Source organism: Triturus cristatus, chromosome 10, assembly GCF_964204655.1.
Source record: "Triturus cristatus chromosome 10, aTriCri1.1, whole genome shotgun sequence".
Taxonomy (NCBI): domain Eukaryota; kingdom Metazoa; phylum Chordata; class Amphibia; order Caudata; family Salamandridae; genus Triturus; species Triturus cristatus.
In genome coordinates, this window is record NC_140593.1 from 1,083,389,262 (window position 1) to 1,083,413,735 (window position 24,474).

At 47.7% G+C, this 24,474-nt stretch overlaps 1 protein-coding gene across 1 annotated transcript in view; it reads left to right on the top strand.

Moving 5' to 3' along the window:
- INTS1 (integrator complex subunit 1) overlaps positions 1-24,474 on the top strand; it is a 625,364-nt gene that overhangs the window by 61,935 nt on the left and 538,955 nt on the right. The window lies entirely within an intron of this gene.

Sequence of the window (24,474 nt, forward strand, 5' to 3'; positions counted from 1 at the left end):
GTAAATATCATATGAGCAGGGCTGTTGATTTTTAAAGGAAATCTTTCAGATTTATTCCAATGGAATAAGGGGTGCACAGTTTGTCAAATAAATTGATTGCAGTCCCTGGAGACTCATAGCAATCATGAGACTTGGTAGTGCAGGTGAGGGTAGTGAGTACAAAGTACAGGGAAACCAAACGGGTCCTCCGGGACAAAGAACACCACTCCTGTAGCAGAACCGTTTGAACATAGAGAGGAAATATTCAAAGAATAACATTTTCCAGTTGAAAATACTATTTAAAAATCTTTGTGTAAAGAGGCTGATCCTCTCACATTATTCTTGCAGAGGTTGTGAGGTCATGTCTTGATGTCCTGCAGCAGTCGGTGTTCGATAGTCATGGTTCATTCTGAGCACTGTCATTTGCCACTGGTTTCCAAGGGCCTCAGATACTACCCAATTCTCCTTTAGAGACCTAGGATTTTATTTAGCCCCTGAAAGGCTGCCTGCAATATTTGGAGATCCCGCCTACAGGGTGGGAATCTCACGGCCGTGAAGGGAGCCGTCACCACTACTGTAGGAAAGTGGGTTTCTGTTCAGTAGCCCCCCACGCCCCCCTCAATTTTTGCCTGGCTTTTGATGCAACTTTGACTGTAGAGTACTGAGGCCCTGCTAATCAGGTTCCCAGTACCAATGTTCTTACCCTAAAACTGTACCACAGTTGGCACAACTTCAGACCACCTTGTAAGTCCCCTGTAGATGGTACCCCTGGTATCTAGTGCAATGGGACTGACGAGGTTCCCCTAGGGACCCCTCACCAAGGCCATGCAAACAGCCACTGCCGTCTGCTTACCTTGCTGCAGAGAAAAATGACAAAGTCGACAAGGCACACTGCCTGTGTGCCATGTCAAGCAGCACTTCCTAAGATATAGGTAAGTGACCCCTCTTGCAGCACTTACAAGCCCTAAGGCAGGGTGCACTATATCTCAGGTGTGGGCATATCTGCATGAGCAGATATGCCCCTACAATATTCAAGTCTTTTCTTAATATTGTGAGTGACAGGGAAGCCACAGAGAGTACATGGGCTGGAAACCTGACAACTCGAATTCCCCAGAACCATGATGGCTTCACTGAACCCAGGAGTGTTTGTTACCAAACAACTCTTAATAAAAGCACACTGATACTAGTATTGGATTTATTAAAACATATACCCAGAGGGCACCTCGGAGGTGCCACCTGAAAACCTACCAACTCTGGTGTGGTCTTTGACTGGCTTTAGGCAGCCTTCCACCACCAGGCATATTTCTGGACCCTTGGGGTGAGAGCCCTTGCTCTCTGAGGCGAGAAACAAAGCCCATCCTGGGCAGAAGTGTCACACCTCCTCCCCCAGGCAGGCACAATGCGCCAGAGGGGAAGATTTGAAGGCCTTGCTGTCTTCGTAATGCGACCCCAGGCTCTGCTGCTAGCAGCAGATGGCTGCCCCCTGTTCAAACCCCCACTTTTGGCAGGAGAACCAGTGGCAAAACTAAGTGAGAATAGGAGATTTGACCCCCTTTGCCAACTCCACCTCTCAGGTGCTGGAGGCAAAGTGAAGCACATTTTCAGTGTCCACCATCATGGGACTTATCCAATTAGTGCTAGGACTATGCCCCGCTGCCACAGGAGTGTGGCTTAATAGAGGGTGTAGACACCCCATGTAAGGGACCCATTGGTCCCTGCCTGTCACTCCTCTGTAATGCCCCTAAATCTCATATTTTGGTGGCATCCCCAGACCCTGAATCGGATTCCTGACAATCTACGAAGCCCGGGCACTGAAGTCCCGCAACAAAAAGAAAGGAGGAGGACCAGTGACTTACTCAGTGCCAACCCTGCCGGCTTGTCTGCTGCCTTTTGCCCCTGCTACAAAAGTCGACTTGTCCTGCAGGCCCAGCGACCTCCAAAACCCTGGAAGGACTGCCTGCCTTCAATAAAGATCAAGAACTCCAGTGGACAGCGGACCTGTTCAGAAGAAACCAACTTTAAAACCGAAGAGCTCTGCCCTGAGGAACCGCAAAACCCCTGCCAACTTAGTATTCAGAGAGGCGTGCTCACCCTCAAGCTAGTTCCACCCCTAAGATATGCTACCTGATGTGGACACGAAATTTTAAAGTCTGCCATCTTTGTGATGACAGAATTAGGAACTCTGGGATAGGGTTATGCCCACTTCCCACAGGAATTGGTCATATAAGGGGCGCAGTGACCACAGGGGTAAGTAGCCCATGACTATGACCCTACGCTCCCCATAACACTGAGAAATCTAGTATTTAACAGAGCCCCTGGCACCAGAAAATCAGATCCTGCCGAACCGAAAGAAGACTATAGACACTGAAGAGTTGCAAAAGCAAGAACAGAAGACCAGCAATTGACTTGGCGCCAACCCTGTCTGCTGCCCTCAACAATTGCGCTAAATACGACTTGTCCTGCAGCTGCCTGTGCCTCAAAACACCTGGGAGGACTGCCAGCCTTCACCAAAGACCCAGCAACTCTTGTGGTGTGGCGGAACTGCTCCTCTTCATCCTGCAGGCACCGCAGAACAGCTGCGAAGACTCCGGACCGTCAAAAGTCCAACACCGGAAAACACCCCTGCACCCGTGTTCTCTAGCCCGAGTTGAAGGAGGCCAACGTGCCAGTGTGGTCCCCAGACTCTCTAGAGCCAAAGCCCACCTTGGGTTTGCTAACTGTGGACTTCCCGACACCACCTGCAGCCTCTTAGTGCAGGCCCCCTCAACCGTGAGTGTTTCCAGTGAAACAAACCTGACACCTCAGGACACCTCTGCACCCGACTGCCCCGGCCCAAGGAGGAGAGGACCAAAGGTGTCCCCACGTCCCCAAGCATCGTGAGACCCGATTCCTCCTTGTTGATTCAGCCAGACTGGTCTCCCAGTCCCAGCTTGAAGCCTCTTTTTTTTTTTTTTTTCTCTCTACTCGTTTTTATTAAACTTAGGTAGTCATACAGCAGATGTTAAGTATAGCCACAATATTAGACAAGCCAATATTGAATTACTTTTCAACATTCAATTCAAACCATCAGTAACCCATTACAGTTGTTCACCATTTTCATCTATAATATTCCCTTCCCAGCTGGATCTGCTCACTCGACTGGAGGGCGAGATACAAATACCGCCCCTATGGGCATTCCTTTTGCCCTGTATCCGGTCCAATTTCCGGGGGCACCCCCTGCTTTCGTAGACTGCCCTTTCTGCTAACATGCGCCAGTCCATGTCTCGTTCTCATTCCCCTATCGTCGGCGTCTCCTCTGCTCCCCATTTACGGGCTATATTTTGTTTCACAATTGTCAGTCCCAGGGTGAACCAGAGCTGCTCCATGTGAGTCAAGTCTGTTGCCTCCCACACATTGAGAAGACATATTTTAGGCAGCGGATGAAGTTCCCCACCACACACATCTCACATCTGAGACACCACAGCCTCCCAATAAAGTTTGATGGCTGGGCATTCCCATAGTATATGGTAGAATGTACCCTCCTGCATGCAAAGCATATTACACATATTGTCATCTCTTCTTCCAATCTTGACCAGGGTACCACAGGAAAAATATGATCTATGAAATATTTTAAACTGTATCAGTCTCAGTCACAATGTTATGGCTACTTTCCGTGGGAAGTAGAGCGCTTCCTTTCAGTCCTCATCTTCTAGGTTCCCCAAGTCTTCCTGCTAAAGTTTGCGAAGTTGCGAAAGGGGGTCAAGTAGGTAGGTTATTGATAAGTTTTTGGTATGTCATGGAGATAGCCCTTCGGTCCATGTAGTCTGTTAGGGATCTGTCTCCCAGAGGAGAAGCCTCTGGTAGGTTTTTGTCATGTGGGATGACATCAGAGGGTGTCATATTTGTATTTATTTATTTAAAATATTTATAAAGCGCGGCTGTCACCTGGCAGGTATCCTGGCGCTGGTAGCTACTCCGGGGGTTTATTGCCGGGGGGGGGAAAAAGACTGTGGCTGGCCGGTCTAAAGGGGTGAAGGAAAGAGCCATGTTTTGATTCGTTTCCTGAAGGGGAGGAGATGAGGGATTTGACGGATGTCGACAGGCAGACTGTTCCACAGCTTGGCTGCAGTTACTCTGAACGATCTTCCCCCCGTTCTGGCCTTCTTACATCTGGGTACTCTCACAAGGCAGGCAGTTGTAGACCTGAGTGTTCTGATGGGAGTGTACCAAGAGAACAGACGTTGAAGAGGTCTGGGTCCTGCACCATGTAGTGCCTTAAAGACCAGGCAGAGGGCCTTGAAGGCAACGCGTTGCTTCAAAGGCAGCCAGTGCAGCTCGGCCAGTGCAGCGGTGGCCAAGGATCTCCTGGTCCATCCCAGAGCCAGTTTGGCTGCCGCCGACTGGACTCGTTGGAGTCTGTCCAGTAGTGTCGCAGGAGATTCGAGCAGCAGGGCATTGCAGTAGTCAAGGCGACTAAGAATAGTACACCTGACTACTAGTGCTCTGGCGGAGGCAGGTAGCAAAGGCAAGACCTTGCGCAGCGAGCGCATAAGGCCAGAGCAGGTGGCGACCGTTCTTGAGACCTGCGTTTCCATGCTCAGTTGGTGATTAAGCATGACGCCCAGGTTGCGAACAGTAGTGACAGGTGACGGGTTGTTGGAGTTTTCCGGGGGCCAGAATTCAGCGGGCAGAGGGCGGGGTATACGACTCGCAGGGCAGAACAGCACCTCGGTTTTCGAGGCGTTGAAGTGAAGGGAGTTCTGATGCAGCCAGCTCGCAATGTCTCTTAGACATTCATGGAATGCTTGCAAGGATATGGAATCTTCGCCTTCCCAAGAGAAGAGGAGCTGGGTATCGTCTGCATAGTTTACTGTGGTCATGTTATGTGATTTAATTAACGTGACCAGTGGTTTCAAGTAAACGTTAAAGAGAATCGGACTGATAGAGGAACCCTGGGGGACACCGTGAGGGACAGGGAAAAAAACCGATTGGAAGGGAGGGAGGGATACGGCCTGTTTTCTTTCGCTGAGATAGGAGTGAAACCAGATCAGGGCCGTGCCGTCGATCCCTGCCTCTCTCAAGCGCTCGAGCAGAATCCCATGATTAACAGTGTCGAATGCGGCAGACAGGTCTAATAAAATCAGGGCCACGGCTTGGCCCCTGTCTGCGCGCATTCGAAGCTCCTCCATGGCAGTGAGCACAGCAGTTTCAGTGCCATGGGCTGGGCGAAAACCAAATTGGAATTCGTCCAGAATGTGGTGCTGCTCGAGGTAGGCTGAGAGGCATTTGCTGACCCAACGTTCGAGCACCTTCACCGGGAAAGGCAGGAGTGATATGGGGCGGAAGTTGGATAAACATTCTGGGTTTAGCGTGGGTTTCTTTAGTAGCGGGGTGATAAGCGCTTGCTTCCAGGAGCGGGGGACGAAGCCGCAGCTGAGGGATTGATTACAGATCATCCGGAGAGTGTCAAATAGTTCGTGCCCACATGCTTTCCAGATTTTCGGAGGCAGAGGATCAAGGGGAGATCCCGAGGTGATGCCCTGTGCAACTTTTTCAAACTCGGTTTGAGAAATAAGGGGGAAAGCCAGTAGCCTATACGTAGGAGGGCAGGCTGACCTCGAAGAGTCAGAATTGGTGGGGCTGACTACGGGAAGGGAGGGATAGGTGTGTGACGGGGGCATTGCCAGATTGATGATGATGTTCTCAATTTTGTCAGTAAAAAACTGAGCAAGGCTGTCACAGGCTGTAGGTATCTAAATGTCTCCGCATCTGACATTTCGTATTCTTTCTGTAAATCGGAGAATGGGACTATTTTCCCCTTGCCCACAGGTCACCCACCCTCGAAATACCTATAGTATCCCACTTGTCAAAGCCTAGAGCTGAGTCTGCCCAATCTCTCAGCCTCCAGTAGGGGCATAGCTTGCGTCACTTTGGTGTACCATCCCAATCTCTTAGTCACAGGGCGAGTGTTTGGGCTGTTGGGCCCGAAAGGTATTGATGTTTAGGGTTTGTATATAGGGCTCTTCTATAACCCCTATTGCAGCCTCTTTTTGACTGGACCGATCCCCATTGACCTCAACGGGGCACCCAACGCTGTATTGCACCACTGCACCCCGCGCCCCAGAGCTGCCCGAGGTGACCTGTTGATGCTGTCTTTGACCCTGCCCCATACTCACCTTAAGTCCGAAAGATTGGTCCTGTAAGTCGCTGTAAAGTACCTTTACGCAGAATATGCCTTTCCTCCATAGGATAACATTACAGCTTCAGAAATTGCACTGTGTCGACTTTTGAAAATGGTAAATATTTAGATGACGAAACGTATTTACCTGATTTTGATGCTCTAGGTGCCTACATTTATATATTTTTATAAATTGGTGTGGCTCTCCTTATTGAGTCGTGTGCATCATTTATTGACTGTGTGTATGCAGCAGATGTTAAACACTTCTCTCTGATAAGCCTAAGGCTGCATAACCTCACTACGCCCTAAGAGCAACTTGAAATTGCTAGAGCAAGCCCCTGTCCACTTATAAGGGATTCCTGTACTCTTTGCACAGTATACCTCTTTTTGGTATCCTATATGAAGAGCCAGCTTCCTACAGTTACCGCTAGTGAAAACCTGCTGGGAGTTACCCAGCGTTTTCTCTTACTCCAAAGAGATGAGGGAAACCATGGAATGAACACAATTGTTCGGCATTCTTCTGCTCCTTCAAACCCTAAAAAAAGCCTCTAAGTGTACACTTAACTCTTAAAGGCTATATAGAGCTAGCAGTACCAGGCTCAGGAGATAGTAGTAGATTAGTAAACCCAGATAATATTTGACCCAATAATCCCAAACAAACTTAATGTACAGCAGTAGCTCTTTTTTGCAGGTAATTAAAGTAAGGCGGTTGAAATTGTAGCAGGAATCCAACCTTTTTGTATAATGCTTACGTGGTAGTACACTGTAATAGATAGAAAATGGGTGTATTCTCTGTAATGCCGATCGTGAGTTCTCTACAATCTTCAGCCCATCTTGGGTCTGTACTAATTACTGTGGTGTTTACAGTCCTTCGTCAATGAAACCAAAAGTCCCAGAAAGAATGTGACAAATGTATGGATTAGTCTATGACGCGTTTTCTATATTTACTAGTCTTTCCACTGTATCTGACTACAAGCAGAGGCAACTAATTGGGAATGACCTAAGGTTGCTAAGAATCTGACACACATGTTGTGAGGCCAAACCATGTTATATAAACATCTGTTAACCCACCTCCCATAAGTGGACTGGGATTCCAGACTGACTGGAAATTAATAGTTTCTGGATAGCCCAAAAACTAGTCCGGGAGTCTATGGTTCCAGTGACTAGCTATCAAGGCACCATGGAATCCTCTTTTTGTTATTGAGGGCACTGGATACAGCTCAGAGGCAGAAAATGACAACTCCAGATGGTTTCCATGGTCTGTGCCAAAGCCTGGTGTCTATTGGTGCCCGAGATGAAAATAGCAGCCACATTAGGTCACATTTAACAGACCCATTTTACAGACCCATTTCTCACAAACTGGTGAATACAGGAGAAATGTTCAAGTAGCTGGGGCACCCACTGGTTCCCATTGTCAACTGAGATTTACTGTTAAAGTCCAGCAACACCTTTTGAAATGCTATATATATGTAATTGTTAGACTTGGAGAGAGTGAGAGAGAGGGGCATCATTTTGCTCTTCTTGGGGCAGTAAGAAGAGTGGGTGATAAAGGTTACCACAGTTTATTTGATTGAGCAACCAAAATAGCATTTTAACAAGAAACACTGGGCATAGCACCAGTAACACAGTAGGCAAGATCAAAGTACAGTTTAGCTGGAAAATGTTTAAGTAAGATGGCTATGAGGCATGTAAATGATGTATGAGAGACAGTACAAAGATTAACAATAACATATATTTAGTCTAAATTTATTTATATTATTTAGAGATAGGGGGAGCGTTGAGATGAACAAAATCCATGCCTTTTCTCTCATGGTTGAGTAAGTGAGACTTGAGTAAGTGAGACTTGAGTGCAATTTTAAAGTTGGTCAGAGGCTAGATGGAGTGAAGGTCAACTGGGAAGCTGATTCCACTGTTGAGGTTCATATCTGAGATGGTACAGGATGGGTCAGGATGATTGAGGCGAGCAATCCGTGCAGTCGTGGAATGTGTCCTTAAGGTCCTTGACCATATTGCAAAGCCGGTTTCTATAGTTTGGCTCTGACCAGTTGGCCTGCAAGGTTCTTGTGGCCCCTGTGTTGCTCACTTTTGAGAGAAGGCATCAATGCATGATCCTATTCATTGGACCTTGCTTTAGTGCACTTGGTCAGTGGTCAGCATTTGACTTTTTCACTGAGCAGTACAACGCCTTCTTCCTCCATGCAAATCATGAGCGGAAATGCTTCTAGAGTCCAAACACTTGGTCCTGCCCTTGAATAGGAACGAACAAAGTTCTTTCTCAGTCTGACATCCTTCTCAATTGTTAGAGTCAAGCATCTACAGACATCAAGATAAATATAAGGAACAGGTGTTGAAATATCACTTTATATCCTGTTCAAGAAAGAACGGGCTGGGAGGCAGAGCAAATCAAAGGTTTTTTCTTTGCTTTGTGAAAATCAATGCCTCTGGCTAACCTTAACAAGCCACGTATTCTGAGGCAGTTTCCAAGAAGCAGGAGCGGGGGCTGTGAGCAAGTGGGCAAAATATTATGTACTTGGATAGATACTATGTAAACCTCTGAGTGTGGTCTCTGTATTTTCCGATTGCTTCCTGCACGGTACAAAAGTAGGAGGAAACAGGATGTTTATTAGACAGTGACCATCAGAATTCTCCTGTTATCTCCAGAAGATCTCAGAGCAGAGCTCCCAGAGGTGCAAAGCCTGGTTTGTGTGGCCTTTTGCCCTCAAGCAGAGTGTCCGCTTGATAGGGTGTAAATATGATTTCCTCCAGCCCAATCAGACAGGCTGCACAGGGAAATCTACATCTAAGTTGTCACATACACAAGGCCTCCTGAATAGTAACCTCCATCTTGTGCTGCCATCATTCACTTAACACATGGCTTCTTAAAGCTGTAATACATAGCACATACACAGCATAAAGCTGCCACACTTTACCACATACATGCTGGTTCAAGTGAAGAACCCCAGATATACGGCACTGAACCTATTTTTCCATGGAGAGGGTATGTAGGCTTTCCTTTTTGGGGCTTCTGATAGAGAGGCATGTCTGTTCTCATCAGTCTCTCCAATCTAGTATACATAGTTTAAGAAAGGCTAATCTTGAAACGTTATTCATTATCAGTTTGATTTTATAATTATTGCAGTGATATGTACATTTAAGTAGGGATACCATGATTCCAAGTAGTTTGTCATCAAAGTAATGAAAGAAAGAAGGGCTCCTCTATGGGTTCTTTTTGAAATAGACCAAATTTGCCGTAATGTTTGTACCAGTGCATGAGACGTATTGTACAGGCAAATGGCTAGATCATTGTTAATAGATAACAAATTCACAGTGCATGAAAGCTCGCACAGAGTCCATTTTCTGGACATTGGGATCAAAGAACAAGAAGACACTGTTTTCTCAACTTTGCACACAAGGCACCCCAACAACACAGCTAGCTTAATTACAAAGGTTTCCATACAAGGAATCTCCTCTTTATTCAGTTCCTTCAAATCAGACAGAATTGCACCGGAGTAGTACTTTACTGTAGAAAGCTGGCTCTGTATATACTATACCAAAGTGAGGTATATTGTGCACAGAGTCCAGTCGAACCCCAAAGGTATGAAGAGGTTAAAGTAGATAGCACCTTACTCTCTATTTGTGGTAGTGTGGGCGAGCAGTAAGGCTTTATCAGACGGTAGTGTTAAGCATTTGTTGTACACACTCAGGCAGCAAATGATGTCACACACTCAAAGACTGAACTCAAACCAATTTGTTTGTATCAAAAATTTTAATCTGAAAGAGACACTTTAGTGATAGATTCCTTACCTTAGAATGTCCCCAGGCGTCAGACTGGATCTTGAAAGTTTCCGTCAGCAGTACCTTTGCGCATTGGTAGGCGTCGTCGTGCGGCTCCGCGTACGTCGCTGGCGTCGTAGTCACCGAGATGACGTCGTCGGAGCTACTTAGACGCTCCCACACACGCTGACGTCAGTTCTTTCTTTTTCACCGCCAGCAAGCGCAGATCCGAGAGAGAGCGGTACTCCTAGTTATTACTTTAACTTGGTTTCTGAGAACTTTGTTTCTCTTGTTTTGTCGAGTGATCGACTCCTGGTGCAGAGGGATGCCCAGGTTTAAGTCCTGTAGGGCCTGCCGTCGGAACATGTCGGTGGCGGACCCGCACGACGTGTGTCTCTTCTGCTTGGGGCACGCCCATGACCCCGAGGCGTTCCCGAAAGTTGTTGGAGGTCCGGCAATCTGTTCCGCACCTTTCGAGGTCCCGCTCCCGTGGGCGGTCGAGGGACCGGCCGCGGAGCCGGCACCATCGCTCGTCGGAATCGGGGACAGGTAAATCACGGCGCCATAAAAAGTCGAAGAAGTGACGTCACTCTTCATCTACCCCTCACCGGTCGCGGGACGCGGTGGAGGGAGGGGGCAGTCGCTCCTCCGATGGAGCCTCCATTGTTGCCTATGGCCTACCCGCCCTTTCCAGGCCCGCACGCGACTTCGGATGAGATACAGGCCTTCGTGTCAGCCATGAGCCGTTTGTTTGACCCCCTCGGGTCCCTCCGGAGCGCCTTCGGACCCCGCGGACCAGTTGGGTGGTTCTGCCCCCGTGCCGCCGCCTTTGGCCCCGGCACGATACCTGTAGCGCCGCAGTCTCCGGCCTCGGCACCGCCTCCGGCCCCGGCGCCGAACTGGGATTGGCACATTACACCCCCCCCCCCCCCCCCCCCCCCAATTCCATTTCTTGGTGGGGAGTTTATTCCTTTTCCCCGGGCGCCTCGTCCTTACCGGCCTCTTCAACAACCGGTGGGCGAAGGAGAGTACTGGGAGCCTCTCGCAGTTCAATGCGAGGATCAGCTGGACTGGGAGGGTGATATGGAAGGTCCAGAGTACCTGGATTTCTCGCCACACTCTGGTATGCTGTCCCCCTCTTCCGTGGCTACGGAGGAGGTTGGGACTTTTTCTTTGGTGTTGCGTTGGGCGGCTGAGGCTCTTAACCTAGAGCTCTCCTCTGTACCTGTCAAGACCAATCTCCTGACTGAGGTGCTGCAACCAGCGTCCTCCTCCGCGGAGCCGCTGCTGCCCTTCAATGACGCAGTTACTGAAGTACTGTTGAGCACCTGGAACAAACCCAACACAGGGGCTTCTGTGGATAAGGGTGTGGCGCGCCGCCATCGCCCGGCGATCCCAGCATTCTCACACAACACCCAATGCCTCAGAGTCTGGTTTTCCAGGCCTCTGCCTTGCCAAGCGCATTTCCTTCTGCCCCTCCGGATAAGGAATCTAGGAAACTGGAGCAGTGTGGGAAAAAGATTTTAACTTCTGCCAGTTCTGGGTTGCGGGCGGTGAATACTGCGTGCTTGTTGGGCCGCTATTCACATTCTGTGTGCGACACTGTGGCACAGGTGCTGCCTCAGTGCCCTGTAGAAGCTCGGGCGGTGCTTTCCCGGGCTGTTACCGACGGGAGAGATGCTGCTAAATTTACTATCCGTTGTAGACTTGACACGGCCCATTCACTTGGCAGGACACTTTCCTCAATGGTGGCGCTCCGCCGTTACGCTTGGCTCAGAACGACTGGCTTCTCCGGGGATGTCCAGAACGTTTTGTTGGACATGCCATTTGATGGCACACGCCTGTTTGGTGACCAGGCGGATAGACCCTGGAACGCTTTAAGGACTCTCGGGCTACGGCCCAGTCCTTGGGTCTCGCTAAAACGCGCACCCCTTCGGGGTCCACTTTTCGCTCCTATCGGGGCCAGGGTCAAGGCACCCAAACACATTCCTTTCAGACTCGCAGGCCTGCGCAGTCTCAGTGCAGCCGTGGGGCCCGCCGTGGTTGTTCCCGGGGCCAGCAGGTGGGTCAATTCACCACCGCCCCCGCCAACGCTGCCTCAAAACCTTCCTAGTCCGGTGTTCCAGACCCACCAGACGTCAGGATTCGCCATTACCTTCTCCACTGGCGCACCATCACTTCGGACAGGTGGGTTCTGCAAATAGTCTGAAAGGGCTACTCCCTCCCCTTCGAGTCTACCCCTCCAGCCATGCCACCTCAGTACCACTGCATGTCGGGGGATCACTTGGCACTTCTCCAGCAGGAAGTTGCAGCCCTCTTGGCCAAGGGGGCCATCAAGCGCGTTCCGACACCAGAAGTAGGTCGTGGTTGTTACTCCCACTACTTCTGGGTTCCAAAGAAGGACAAAGGTTTGCCTCCTATCTTAGACCTCCGGAACGTCAATTGCTTCTTCCTCCGGAAGAAGAAGTTCAAGATGCTCACGCTTGCTCAGGTCTTGTCTGCCCTAGACCCGCAAGACTGGCTGGTAGCGTTGGACTTGCAGGTTGTTTATTTTCATATCCCCATCCTGCCAGCCCACCGGCGTTACCTACGGTTCACGGTGGGCCATGAGCACTTTCAGTTCACCGTGCTCCCTTTCGGCCTTACCAGCGCCCCTGGGGTGTTCACGAAAGTGATGGCGGTGGTCACAGCTCATCTGCGCAGATCGGGGGTTTCAGTCTTCCCCTATCTCGACGACTGGATGTTTAAGGCGGGCTCACCCCAGGCAGTCGTCTCCCACCTCCAGACTACGGCCAACCTCCTGCATTTGCTAGGGTTTTCCATCAACGTGCCGAAGTCGCACCTGATTCCCTCTCAGAAGCTCCTCTTCATCGGAGTGGTTCTGGATACGGTGCAGTTTCGGGTTTATCCTCCCGAACAGCGAGTCCGGGACATTCGGGCTATGATTCAGATCTTTCGGCCCTGGTCCTGGGTTTCGGTCAGGAAGACCCTGAGGCTGCTGGGCCTCATGGCCTCCTGCATCCTGCTGATCTATCATGCCAGATGGCATATGCGGGCTCTGCAGTGGGACCTGAAGTTCCAGTGGACGCAGCATCGGGGAAATCTGTCCGACTACGTCCAGATCTCAGAGGGCACTGCACAGGACTTGCAGTGGTGGCTCACGGACCAGCGTTGGGTCAGCGGCAGATCCCTCTCCCTTCCCCAACCAGAGCACCCAGTAGTGACGGACGCGTCCCTCCTGGGATGGGGCGGCCACATGGGAGAGGCGGAGATCAGAGGACTCTGGTCTCCAGCGGAGTCCAAGCTCCATATGAACCTTTTGGAGCTCAGGGCGATCCTACTTGCACTGAAAGCATTCCTTCCCTCTGTCTAGGGGAGAGTAGTGCAGGTGTTCACAGACAACACCACCGCCATGTGGTACTGCAACAAGAAAGGCTGGGTGGGGTCGTGGAGGCTCTACGTCTCTGGACGTTGCTGGAACGTCAAGGGATTTCCTTGATGGTTCAACACCTGGCGGAGTACCCTGAACGCCAGGGCGGATGAACTCAGCCGCAGGTGCATGTTGGATCATGAATGGCGTCTGCACTCAGAAGTGGCACAAGGTCTATTTCAGCAGTGGGGAGAACCTTGGTTAGATCTATTTGCAACCGAAGAGAACACGCAATGTCAGCTGTTCTGCGCGTTGATGTTTCCAAGGCAGCACTCACTCGGAGATGCTTTTCGTCGCGAGTGGAGTCTATTGTACGCCTTTCCGCCTATACCACTTCTGCCCAGAGTGCTGAAGAAGATCAGACGCGACAGGGCCCCAAGGCATTCTTGTGGCACCGGACTGGGCTCGAAGAGTTTGGTATCCCGAGCTACTCAGTATGAGCGTGGATCCCCCGATCCGGCTGCCTCTTCGGGAGGACCTCCTGTCGCAGCTGCAGGGGACAGTCCTCCACCCGAACCTGTCCAGCCTCCACCTCCTTCCGTGGAGATTGAGCGGCGACAGCTGATTCCATTTGACTTGCCTCCTGAAGTCTGTAATGTGATCCTGGTAGCCAGGCGTCCCTCCACTAAAACGGTATACGCCGGTCGGTGGAAAACATTTGTGGCATGGTGCACAGCTAAAACTGGGCGACGGCAGCCACTACAGCATTGTGATGCGGTGTCCCCCTGCAAGACATCTGTCAAGAAGCCACTTGGGCTTCGTTGCATTCTTTAACTAAGCATTATTGCCTTGACAGTCAGGTCCAGAGAGACGGCTTCTTTGGTCTTTCGGTTCTCCGTGACTTTCTGGTGTAATCTCACTTTGCAGACCCACCACCAAGGTAAGGAATCTATCACTAGCGTGTCTCTTTCGGATGCACAAGTTACTTACTTGTGTAACGATATATCTGTAAGAGACATTAGTTAGTGATAGATTCCTTACCGCCCGCCCATCCTCCCTGTTCTTCGAACTGTTCTCTAGGGTTCAGGTAATCCCTTTCAGGGCCCTAGTTCTGTTGCACCAGTAGTCGGTCTCTGGCACCGAAAAGTTGTGTACAGAACTGACGTCAGCGCGCGTGGGCGCGTCTAAGTAGCTCCGACGACGTCATCTCGGCGACTACAATGCCAGCGACGTACACGGAGCCGCATTACGACGCCTACCGACGCGCAAGGGTACTGCTAACGAAAACTTTCCGGATCCAGTCTGACGCCTGGGGATATTCTAAGGTAAGGAATCTATCACTGACTAATGTCTCTTACAGATATATTCTTACACAAGTAAGTAACTTGTGCTTTAGTTATATTATATCTTAAAACCAAGCCAAGCCTGGTGCAGGTAAGTGAAATAATACTTTGCAAAATCTTATGCAGTGATTTGCAGTTGAATGCAGGTTCAAATGCAGTTGGTTGAATTACCGGTAAGTCAACAGTTTGAAATTACTTTTCAGTTACTTTACAGATTACGATGTACATTACTTTTTAGATGACTTTTCAGATTACGTTTGCTAATCAGTGTGATATACCTAGATATCACTCTAACACATCTCCTAGATAAAAGGTAAGTAATTCACTTTTAGTACATATGCAGTTTTTCAATGTTCAGTATAAACCAACTCCACACAAACACTTTTCAACGAAAAACAGCCAATGTATTCCTACGGAGAAAAATGAAGTCATCGGTTAATAGGTAAGTACTTTGTTTTAGGAGTTGGTTTTCTGGAGTTAGAACCAGCGTTCATCCAGGGTCAAAGATGCATTCTTGAAACCCCCTCAGCGGCACTAGGGCGGCCGAGTGCTGAGGCCCAATGTTACCCAATAGGGGGCACTGAAGAGTGGGGTTCATCCCGCCTTTCCCACCGGAAGTGTGGGGTTGGCAGAGGTGAGCACACCTTCTGGGCTGTGCTAATTTTTCCCGCCTGTCTTCCTGCTGAAAAAGAGAGAGACAGGAAGGGAGCCTGCTCCTGATAGCAGGAGAGGCTGGGGTTCGCATTACAAAGGGGACAAGGCCTTTAAAGCTCCCCTGCCACAGAGGGCTCTTCCTGGCCGGTGGGAGTTGTGACCACCTCCGCCCAGGAAAGGCTTTGTTTTTGGGCTCGGGGGAAAGAAGGCTCCCACCCCAGGGGTTCAGAAACATGTCTCGTGGTGGCAGGCTGGTGTGTACCAGTCAGGGAACCCACCAAAGGCTGGTTATTTTTCATGGTGCATCTCTAAGATGCCCTCTGAGTGCATTTTTTCATTGAGTTCCACACTGGCATCAGTGTGGGTTTATTGTGCTAAGAAGTTTGATACCAAACTTCCCAGTTTTCAGTAAAGCCATTATGGTGCTGTGGAGTTCGTAATGACAAACCTCCAGCACCATATACTCTTAATGGCATCACTGCACTCACAATGTCTAAGAATTGGTCTAGACACTGTTGGGGTACAGGGCTCATGCACCTGTACCCTCACCACTAGTATAGTGCACCCGGCTAGAGGGGTGGCTGACCTATGCCAGGGTAGTAGGTTGTAGGCATGGCACACAGGGATGTGTGCCATGTTGACTCTTCACTTTGTTCTGCACCAAAACACGCAGCCTGCAATGGCAGTGTGTGTGTGTAAAGGTACAGGGCCTCTAAGGGTGCCACAATAAGTGCTGTAGCCCTTTGAGGCCTTCCCTGGCCACAGTGCCCTTGGTACCCATGGTACCTTTTACAAGGGACTAACATATGGTCAGAAAGGTGCCAATTGGGGGTACAAGGTACAGTTTTGAGAAAGAACACAGGCCCTGGGAATCTGATTGGCAGGAACCCAGGGCACATCAAGTCAGAGTGCATCAGTAGCCTGGCAAAAAGTGGGGGTTTACCGCAACTGAAACCCAGTGTCCTACATTTACAAACTCTTATATTCACATCCAAAAACTTAAAAAAGGAAGGTTATCACAAAATCGACTCTAAGTGGGGAAAGAAGAGCACGATTTATGTAGAGGGATTCATTACTGGAGAGGAAACTGAAGACTACCACTGAACCCAAGGTATGCGTTTCCACTTTCTCACCTAAAACCAAGGATTTTAAGAATATTGCTAACAAAAATTGGCATGCACTGCGCATTCTCAGTTGCCCATTAGAAACAATATTCTCTTGAGGAAAAACAGAAGCATTCAGGATGAATTAATAAGAGCTCACCTTGAGAGCATCAAAGATGACAGTAAAGCTATTCCATGTATCTGGAACCACAAGAGCTTTTCTAGACACTTCACATGTGGCAATTTCACCTGCTGTGATCAAGCAGGTACAGGTGAGGAATTTAATTACCAACATACAATGATCAGGTTGTGCAGTTATGCAAATTTTAACACCAGAAATGTTATCTATGACCTAATTTGCTTTTGTAGAAAACTATTTGTGGGAAGTGAATCAAGAAAAAAGACTTGGGGAGCACAAATCCAGAATTGGAACAGATCCCATTGCTAAACATTTTCTTGCTGAAAAACGTTCATAAAATGAATTGAAATCGACAGTCCTAGAGGTAAAAAAGCAAGACCCATGAGGAGACAATGTGTAAAAAAGACTGCAGAGAAAGAAGAAGTGATCTTGCGCCTCAGGACCAGAGTCACGGGATTCCAGGAGGCAATGGAACTCCAAAATGTATAATGCAATTTAAATGAAAAAACTATTTAGTACTGGCTAGGATTTGAGCCCCATGCTTACTTCTTTTTGGGTCGAGCCTGGGCAGTGCATGTGCTGATCTGCAAGGTATGCTGTATTAAGGCATGGGCGTGAAGCTCCTCCCACTCTCTGCCCAGTTTTTTCATTGGCGTGTGTTTCATTGTCCACTGTAAACTGTGGTTTTTCATTAGTCAATAGGCTTAGTAGTCCCTCCTTAGTAACACCTTTTCCCATTTTGTAACCTCTCATGGCGAAACCCCCTGTTACGTGTTGTTGTTGCTTGGTAGGCTTTAATTACAACCTCCGAGCACTGTTTTCACAAAGAACTTTGTCCTGCCTGCTCTTGCCAGCAGGAAAAGGCAGGACCCGCTCTCTCCTTACGCATTTGCAATGCTATAGTTCTCGCATTTGCGAGAGTTCAAACTATTGGCATTGTAAATGACAATGCCCTTTATCTGTTTTTAAAACAAAAACACATAAAAAGCATTGTTATTTACAATGCCAATAGCTCAAACTCTTGTAAATGCGAGACCTGTTGCATTGCAAATGCTTGTTTGATATGGTTTAAAGATATCTGAATCAGGATTAAATCTAAAAAGATATAAGAACACATCGGTGGCCACAAGACAAACTTATAATTTCACTTTTGTTCATTCCTTGTTGTACAATGAGGTGACCAGGGACAATATTTCAAACTGGTATTTCCCCAGGTCTCGCCAAACGATAAACAATTGCAAGAATCGCAGTTTAGTTAAATTAAATTAAAATACATGATTTTTGTTAGCAGCTCTCAAACAATGGATATATTTCTTTAAGAAAACTAAAACTAATAGAAATGTTTGGTGTAGAAAAGTTGCCATGGCAACACTTATGACATCACATTGTTGCCTTCAAGCATGAGAGGGAAGAATGCCCAGTGAAAATTGCAAAGCTGCAAGAGTCTGTCGAGCAACCAACAAGTTAAGGCGACTCCACAGCCTAATGCTTAAGGAATTAGTCGCAGGTATGACCATTTCAGATTAATCAAGAGGTTTTTTACTCTCCAAGAGTGCATATTCCTCTTCTTTTTTCTTTCTTGCTATTTTTCTTTTTTTTTTCTCGACAAAACTCTTAGGCTTCCGTCTCAGATCATCTGAATTACCTGATTTAACTACTTCGATCATCATTCATCAGCAGTCTCCAGAAGTCCCATGATTATCAGTGCTCAGAAGTACATCTCCTCTTTATAGTTACTCAGATGCCCTAACTTACCTTTAAATGTGTTCCACTGGGTGGCAAATATTTCTTTGTTTCAAGAATGATGCAAGTCAAAAGTAATCCCCTCTCGTCTTGAACAACTAATGTGTGCCCACACAAACCCAAGGGTTTTTGACTTTGTCACACTCACACATATTTCCTTACCTAATATATTTATTATATATAATTTATGGGTCCTTAAATGGGCATGATCTCCTCCCCGCCACCCCCTCCACAGACTGTTTCTTTTGTGACAAGAGTCTCTTAACAATCACACATGGTCGAAGGGTGTCAAAACTTCAAGTTAGGGATCCCGCATACGAGGAACATTAAACAGCTCCAATTTAAGCAACAATCATTACAAATAAGAAAAGCCAACCTACCTGCCTCCATCCCTTTCCCCTCCGTTCCTAGAAGGCACAGAGAACAACAGTAAAATAGGAAATTTTCAAAAATGAACTGACAGATGTGTATCATTGCTGTTTTATTTTATTAATCTTGCTTTTTTTTCAATGCTTAAACAATTCTAAGTTTTCACAATTACTACTGTAGGAACATGCCCCTTTTTGACATGGTCACCCCCACTTTTTGCTTGCTAGCCGAGTCCCCAGTGTCAGATCTCTTTCCCTAAACAGTACAATTGTTCCCCCAATTGGCAATACCCTTGGCACCCCTGTAAGTCCCTAGTAAATGGTACCCCAGGTAGCTAGGGCAGGGATACTAAACAGGGTCCCTAAGGGGTGTGTTGTACTTACATTTCCTGCTGCTTAGCCAGTATGCATGTGTGTGTGTATGGAATGTTGGAATGCCTGATGACTGTGTGGAATGTTGGTGTGTTTGGTGGACTGGAGAAATGACAGTTAGAGTGGGCTGAGCAGCAAAGATGCAGCTCCTGGTGGGGCCATGAACTGGCAATGAACTGGCGATCAATCAGCTTGTAACAACTTATCTACTTGTAACTACCATCCAGTAACTTACCAATAAACCTCTACTTTGGTTTCCCTCGTGACTACAATCCATCCTTTCAACAGGCAGCAGCATGAATTGTGCCACCTTACCGGACCCCTCTCCTAAATCTTGCAGACTGCCATTACAGGCTGCGTGTCTTTGTGCTGTCAAAAGTGAAAATACAACATGGCACACTTCCCTTTGTGTCATGCCTGCAGACACTGCATGCATTATAGACAAGTCACCCCTACAGTAGGCCTTACAGCCCTAATGCAGGGTGCACTATGCTTCATTTGTGGACACATCTGCATGAGCAGTTATGCCCCTGTGCTGGCCAGTTCAATTACTGCCAGTGCAAGTGGCCAGGGGAGCCATTAAAAGTACATGTACTGGACACTGATAAAAACGAATTCACCAGCTACATGATAGCTTCACTGAAACTAGAGTTGTTTGGTATTATATATCTTGTAATAATAAACCCACACTAATTCCGGTGATGGATTTATTAATGCATTCATCCAGAGGGCACCTTAGAGGTACTCCCTGAAAACCTACCAGCTACTAGTGTGCTAGCTGACTGATTCTGACCAGATTGACACCACATACAAGTTTCTGACCACCAGTGGGGTGAAGGTCCATGCTCTCAGGAGGTCAGGAACAAAGCCTCCTTCATTTTACAACCTCTACAGCAGGATGACCTGTAATTTATCATTCCAAGATGGGGACTTTGAAGAGCCCGCCACCTTTGGTATGCAAATCTGGCTTCCCTCCGAGGTGATGCCACCCCCAATCAGGTCCCAGCTGGCGCTGAGACAGGTGGGAAAATTATCAGTCAGAGAGGCGTGTTCACCCTCAGGCTAGTTTCACTCCTAAGGTGGGCTAACTGATGTGGACACACAATGTAAAAGTCTGCCATCTTTGTGGCGGAATTAGAACTGTGGGTTATGCCTACTTTCCACAGGAAGTGGTGATGTAGGGGGCATAGTGACCCCAGGGGTAAGTAGCCCATTGACTACTACCCTACACTCCCTTAACATTCTTCAAACTAGTATTTAGGAGAGCCCCTGGCACCAGAAAATCAGCTCCTGCTGACCTGAAAGAAGCAGACAGTCACTGAAGAGTCGCAAAAGCAAGAACCGAAGACCAGGAAATGACTTGGTGCCAACACTCAGGCCGTAGGAAGCTGGCTCTTTATTTGGTGGACCAAAAAGAGGTACGCAGTGTAAAGAGTCCAGGCAAGCCCCAAAGGAATTTCTGAGGCACAATGTCACCCCAAATGCTCTCCTTTGTGGTAGTGGGAGCAAGCAACAGGTCACCTCAGGAGGCTCTAAGGCGTCCGGGTGCAGAGGTGCGTCACAGTGTCTGTTATCCCATTTACTTCAATAGGGAACGGTCCAGTCAGAAAAAAGCTGCAAACTGGGGAACCAGTCCGGGTAAACCCACAGGTGAGTTGAACCCTTGAGATCCTTGGGCACGTAGGGACACTGTTGGTCCACTTCTCCTCGGGCTGTGGTGCTCAGGTGCTATGGTGTCTTTTGGCGTTGGATTTGGTGCTAGAGTCACTCGCAGTTGGAGGGGGCCTGCAGAAAGAGGCTGCAGGCGGAAGCTGGATGTCCAGTCTGGGCAATCTCTTGGATGGGTTTAGCTCCTGTGGGTCTGGGGACCGCATTGGCACCTTCACCTCCTGTGGACTCTGGCTGTGGAGCGCGGGTGCGTAGGTACTTTGAGGCATCTGGTGGTGACGGTCAAGGAGTCACTCTTTGTCTTGGTCTTTGCTGCAGAGGATCAAAACTGGACAGGTGGGCCACTCACAACCCCTGAATTCCCTCGACGTGCAGGTCAATTCTCCTCGACCTTGGCGTCCTGACTGGACACAACAAGCCTTGGTTGCTGCAAGGGCTTCAGTACCCCAGGTATTGGTGTTGTGCGTCTCTGGTCAGTTCTTGTGTTCGCACATTTGGAAGGAGGACAGATCTGACTTGTAGGAGCACTGCTAACTCTTTGTGGGCAGCTGCTGCGTTGGTAGTCCCGAAGAACGGCAGGTTGGTGAACTGGGTCTTGCGTCTTTGGTGCCTGCGGCTGCAGGGGAGTAGCGCCTCTTTGGCAATTGGTGAAATACTGGCAGCCCTCTGGGTTTTTTTGGAACCTGCTTAGCAGCTGGAAAAGTAGGTTGCTCCATGAGGGTCGGGTACAGCAGGCAAGCCTGCAGGGTTGGCGCCAGGTCAGTCAAGCTCCTCCGTTCTCAATTCAGCAGTCTTCTTTGTCCACTCCTTCTTTTGTGTCCATTGAAATTTCATGTCCTGGTATCAGGGGGTTCCCTAAATACTCAATTTAGAGGCGTTAAGGGGAGTGAGGGGTAGTAGGCAATGAGCTGTTTACCCCTGGTGGTCACTGCACCCCCTATATGGCCACTTCCTTTGGGAAGTAGGCATCACCCAGTCCCAGAATTCCTAATTCGACCACACACAAGATTGTGGAATTCATAACTTCGTGTTCACTTCAAGCTGTTCACTCTAGAGGTGTGTCCAGCCTGGCTGCAACACACCTCCTGCATGGCTACTTTTCCCACCTGTCCTGTTGCCAGATGGGCCCAGGGCAGGTGTTTGCATTTTCCATATCAGGGAAAGCCTGTGTTGCATTTAAAAGGTGGTGTGCTCATTGAAGCTCCCTGCCTTGACATGCTAATATACGATCCCTCCTGTTTGGAGGAGGTGATCACACCTCCTGTCAGATTGTGCAGGCATTGTTCCTGACCTCCTGATAGCATGGGCTCTCACCCCCAGGGGTTAGAAACTTGTCTGTGGTGGCAGGCTGGATAGGACCAGTCAGCCAGCACACTAGAGGACCAATAGTGTTTAGGGGAGTACTTCTAAGGTACCCTCTGGGTGCATATATTAATAAATCCATCACTGGAATCCGTGTGGGTTTATTAATACGAGGTGTTTGATACCAAACACCATAGGTTTCAGTAAAACCATTGTGTAGCTGGGTAACTCGTTTTCACCAGTGCCCAGTACATACCTTAAGATGGCTTCCCTGCTCACTTGCAGTACCTAGTAATGGAACTAGACATCACATGAGCATATTTGCTCAGGCAGCTATATCGTCACATAAAATGTAATGCACCCTGCCTTAGGTTTCAAATGCGTGCTGTAGGTGTGACTTACATATATTAGATGCAGTGACTTTGGCATGACACACAGGAGTGTGTCATGTCCTGTTTTCACTCATGGCTTGCACCATGTCACGCAGCTTCCAATGGCAGCCTTTGTAGAATTTGTATGTGGGTCACTTAGTGTGGCATAAGATATGCTGCAGCCGTTTTGGGACCTTGTATAATACCCATGCCCTAGGTCCCTGGTGTACCATTTACTAGGAACTTAGAGAGGTGCTAAAGTCCTTTGTCAATTGTAGAACAATTAGACTTCATATTATTTTAGAGAAGGAACACTGGCACTGAGATCTAGTTAGCAGGGCTCAGTGCATTGTCAGAGTTGAAAATCAGCAATAGTAGTTAACAAGCATTGGCATGGCCAATAGGCCTCGCCATTGGGACTTTTTAAGTGTTTAGCTAGGGCTATTGGCTTTACCAATGTGTTAATGTTATGTTGTAGAATATTGTGGCTGCTGTCTAACCTGTTGAAAAGTTATAATAAAAAATTGTTATAAGCATTTCTATTTCCTTATATACTACTGAATGATCCTATTTTTTTTTAAAAACCCACAAAAAATGCATTCTATTGTTTTGTGTTTGTAATGCTGGCAACCTATTCCTGCCTGTTGTAATGCTCATTTGTTATATATTTATTTTCTTGTGAGGGGGGGGGGGTATAAATAATGGGAAGGTAGATGTTGGGAAATAGTATTTGAATTATCAAACTAGTAGGCGATGGGTAGTAGGGAAGAATGAAGAGATGTTATATTCCGTGGTCAGACTGAATGTTTGGTAATGGGGCATATTAGAAACTGTGTGGATAGAGGGTGGAATCAGTACATATAAATACGCATTGAGGTTAAAGATAGAGAATGAATCTGTGAGGTAAAGAGGGTGTGTGAAGGGGTGAAAAAATAAATATATGAAAAAGAGTGAGTCAGTATGAGAGGACAGCAATAGAATAGAAAGAATAATACCTAGAGGAAGGAATAATGGTGAAAGAGAAAGAAAAGAGAGCTAGAGTAAGAAATTGTGTGTGTTTGTGGTTAAGAGAGAGTTAAAGGAGATAAAAATATATTTATAAAAAGAAAGAGAGAGTTAGAGGAAGCGAGAGAGAGAGAATAAGTATTAATTCATCATTTTTACACGTTAACACTGTCTGGGAATGGATTTCACCTAATTAGTACCGATTTAGCACCAAAATACAGCAATAAGCACTGAAAGACGACCAGTCAACCTTTACAGAGGGCCTTCCCGTGCACAGTAACACGTGTCGGCATATTTTAGTAACTTTTGATCACTTTGAGGTAGAAATGTTTTTTTGTTAAATTCTGCAGATGTGCAGCAGATGATGGATTTTGGGTCACATGCAGCAAATCCATAATTATGAGGAAAATGCAGCAGAAGTCTTTAGTTCCATTGCCCTTGTTTTAACTGGGACGCGTGTGCTGCAACTTCCATTTGGGAAGCTGCACTCTAGAGTGGCTTGTACTTCACTTGAACAAACATATCTTTATCTTGAACTGTAATTGTGATTTTGTGCTCTGAACTGTATTAAAATTTATCAGAAATACGCTTGCATTACTTGGTACAGGCCTTGAGCTGAGGCGGTGGTTGAAAGTGTTCAGCACCAGCACTTAAGTCTCAATGGCAGCACTTATGAGAGTCTAATTCTAAGTGCGGCACACCAACATGGTGTTTACTCACTCAGTATACATTAAAAAAAAATATATATATCTTCTGCCCAAGCCTTTCTTATAGCTTTGGGGGCCTGAAATAGTCTGCATTGTCACACTTGTAGCTGTGTGATGGTTAGTAGTTGTGTTGGTATTTCTATTGGCTGCGCTGGCAGCGGCAAAGTGTGTTGCAAGTTTCAGTGGCCTTCCAAAAAGGGCCTTGGCACTTACTGTTTTTTAGAAATTAAGCACTGCTTTGCTCTGTGTAGGGTCCCTAGACACCCACTTTCTGCCTGCTATCCCGATCTCCAAAGTTTCCCAGATGCTTCTGTGAGCAGCTTAACCACTTCAGGGCTTTCCTCTTTTCATTCTGGGATTTGTAGTCTTGATTTTATAATGGGAGAATCAGGACTACTGGTTCCAAAATCAAAGAAAAT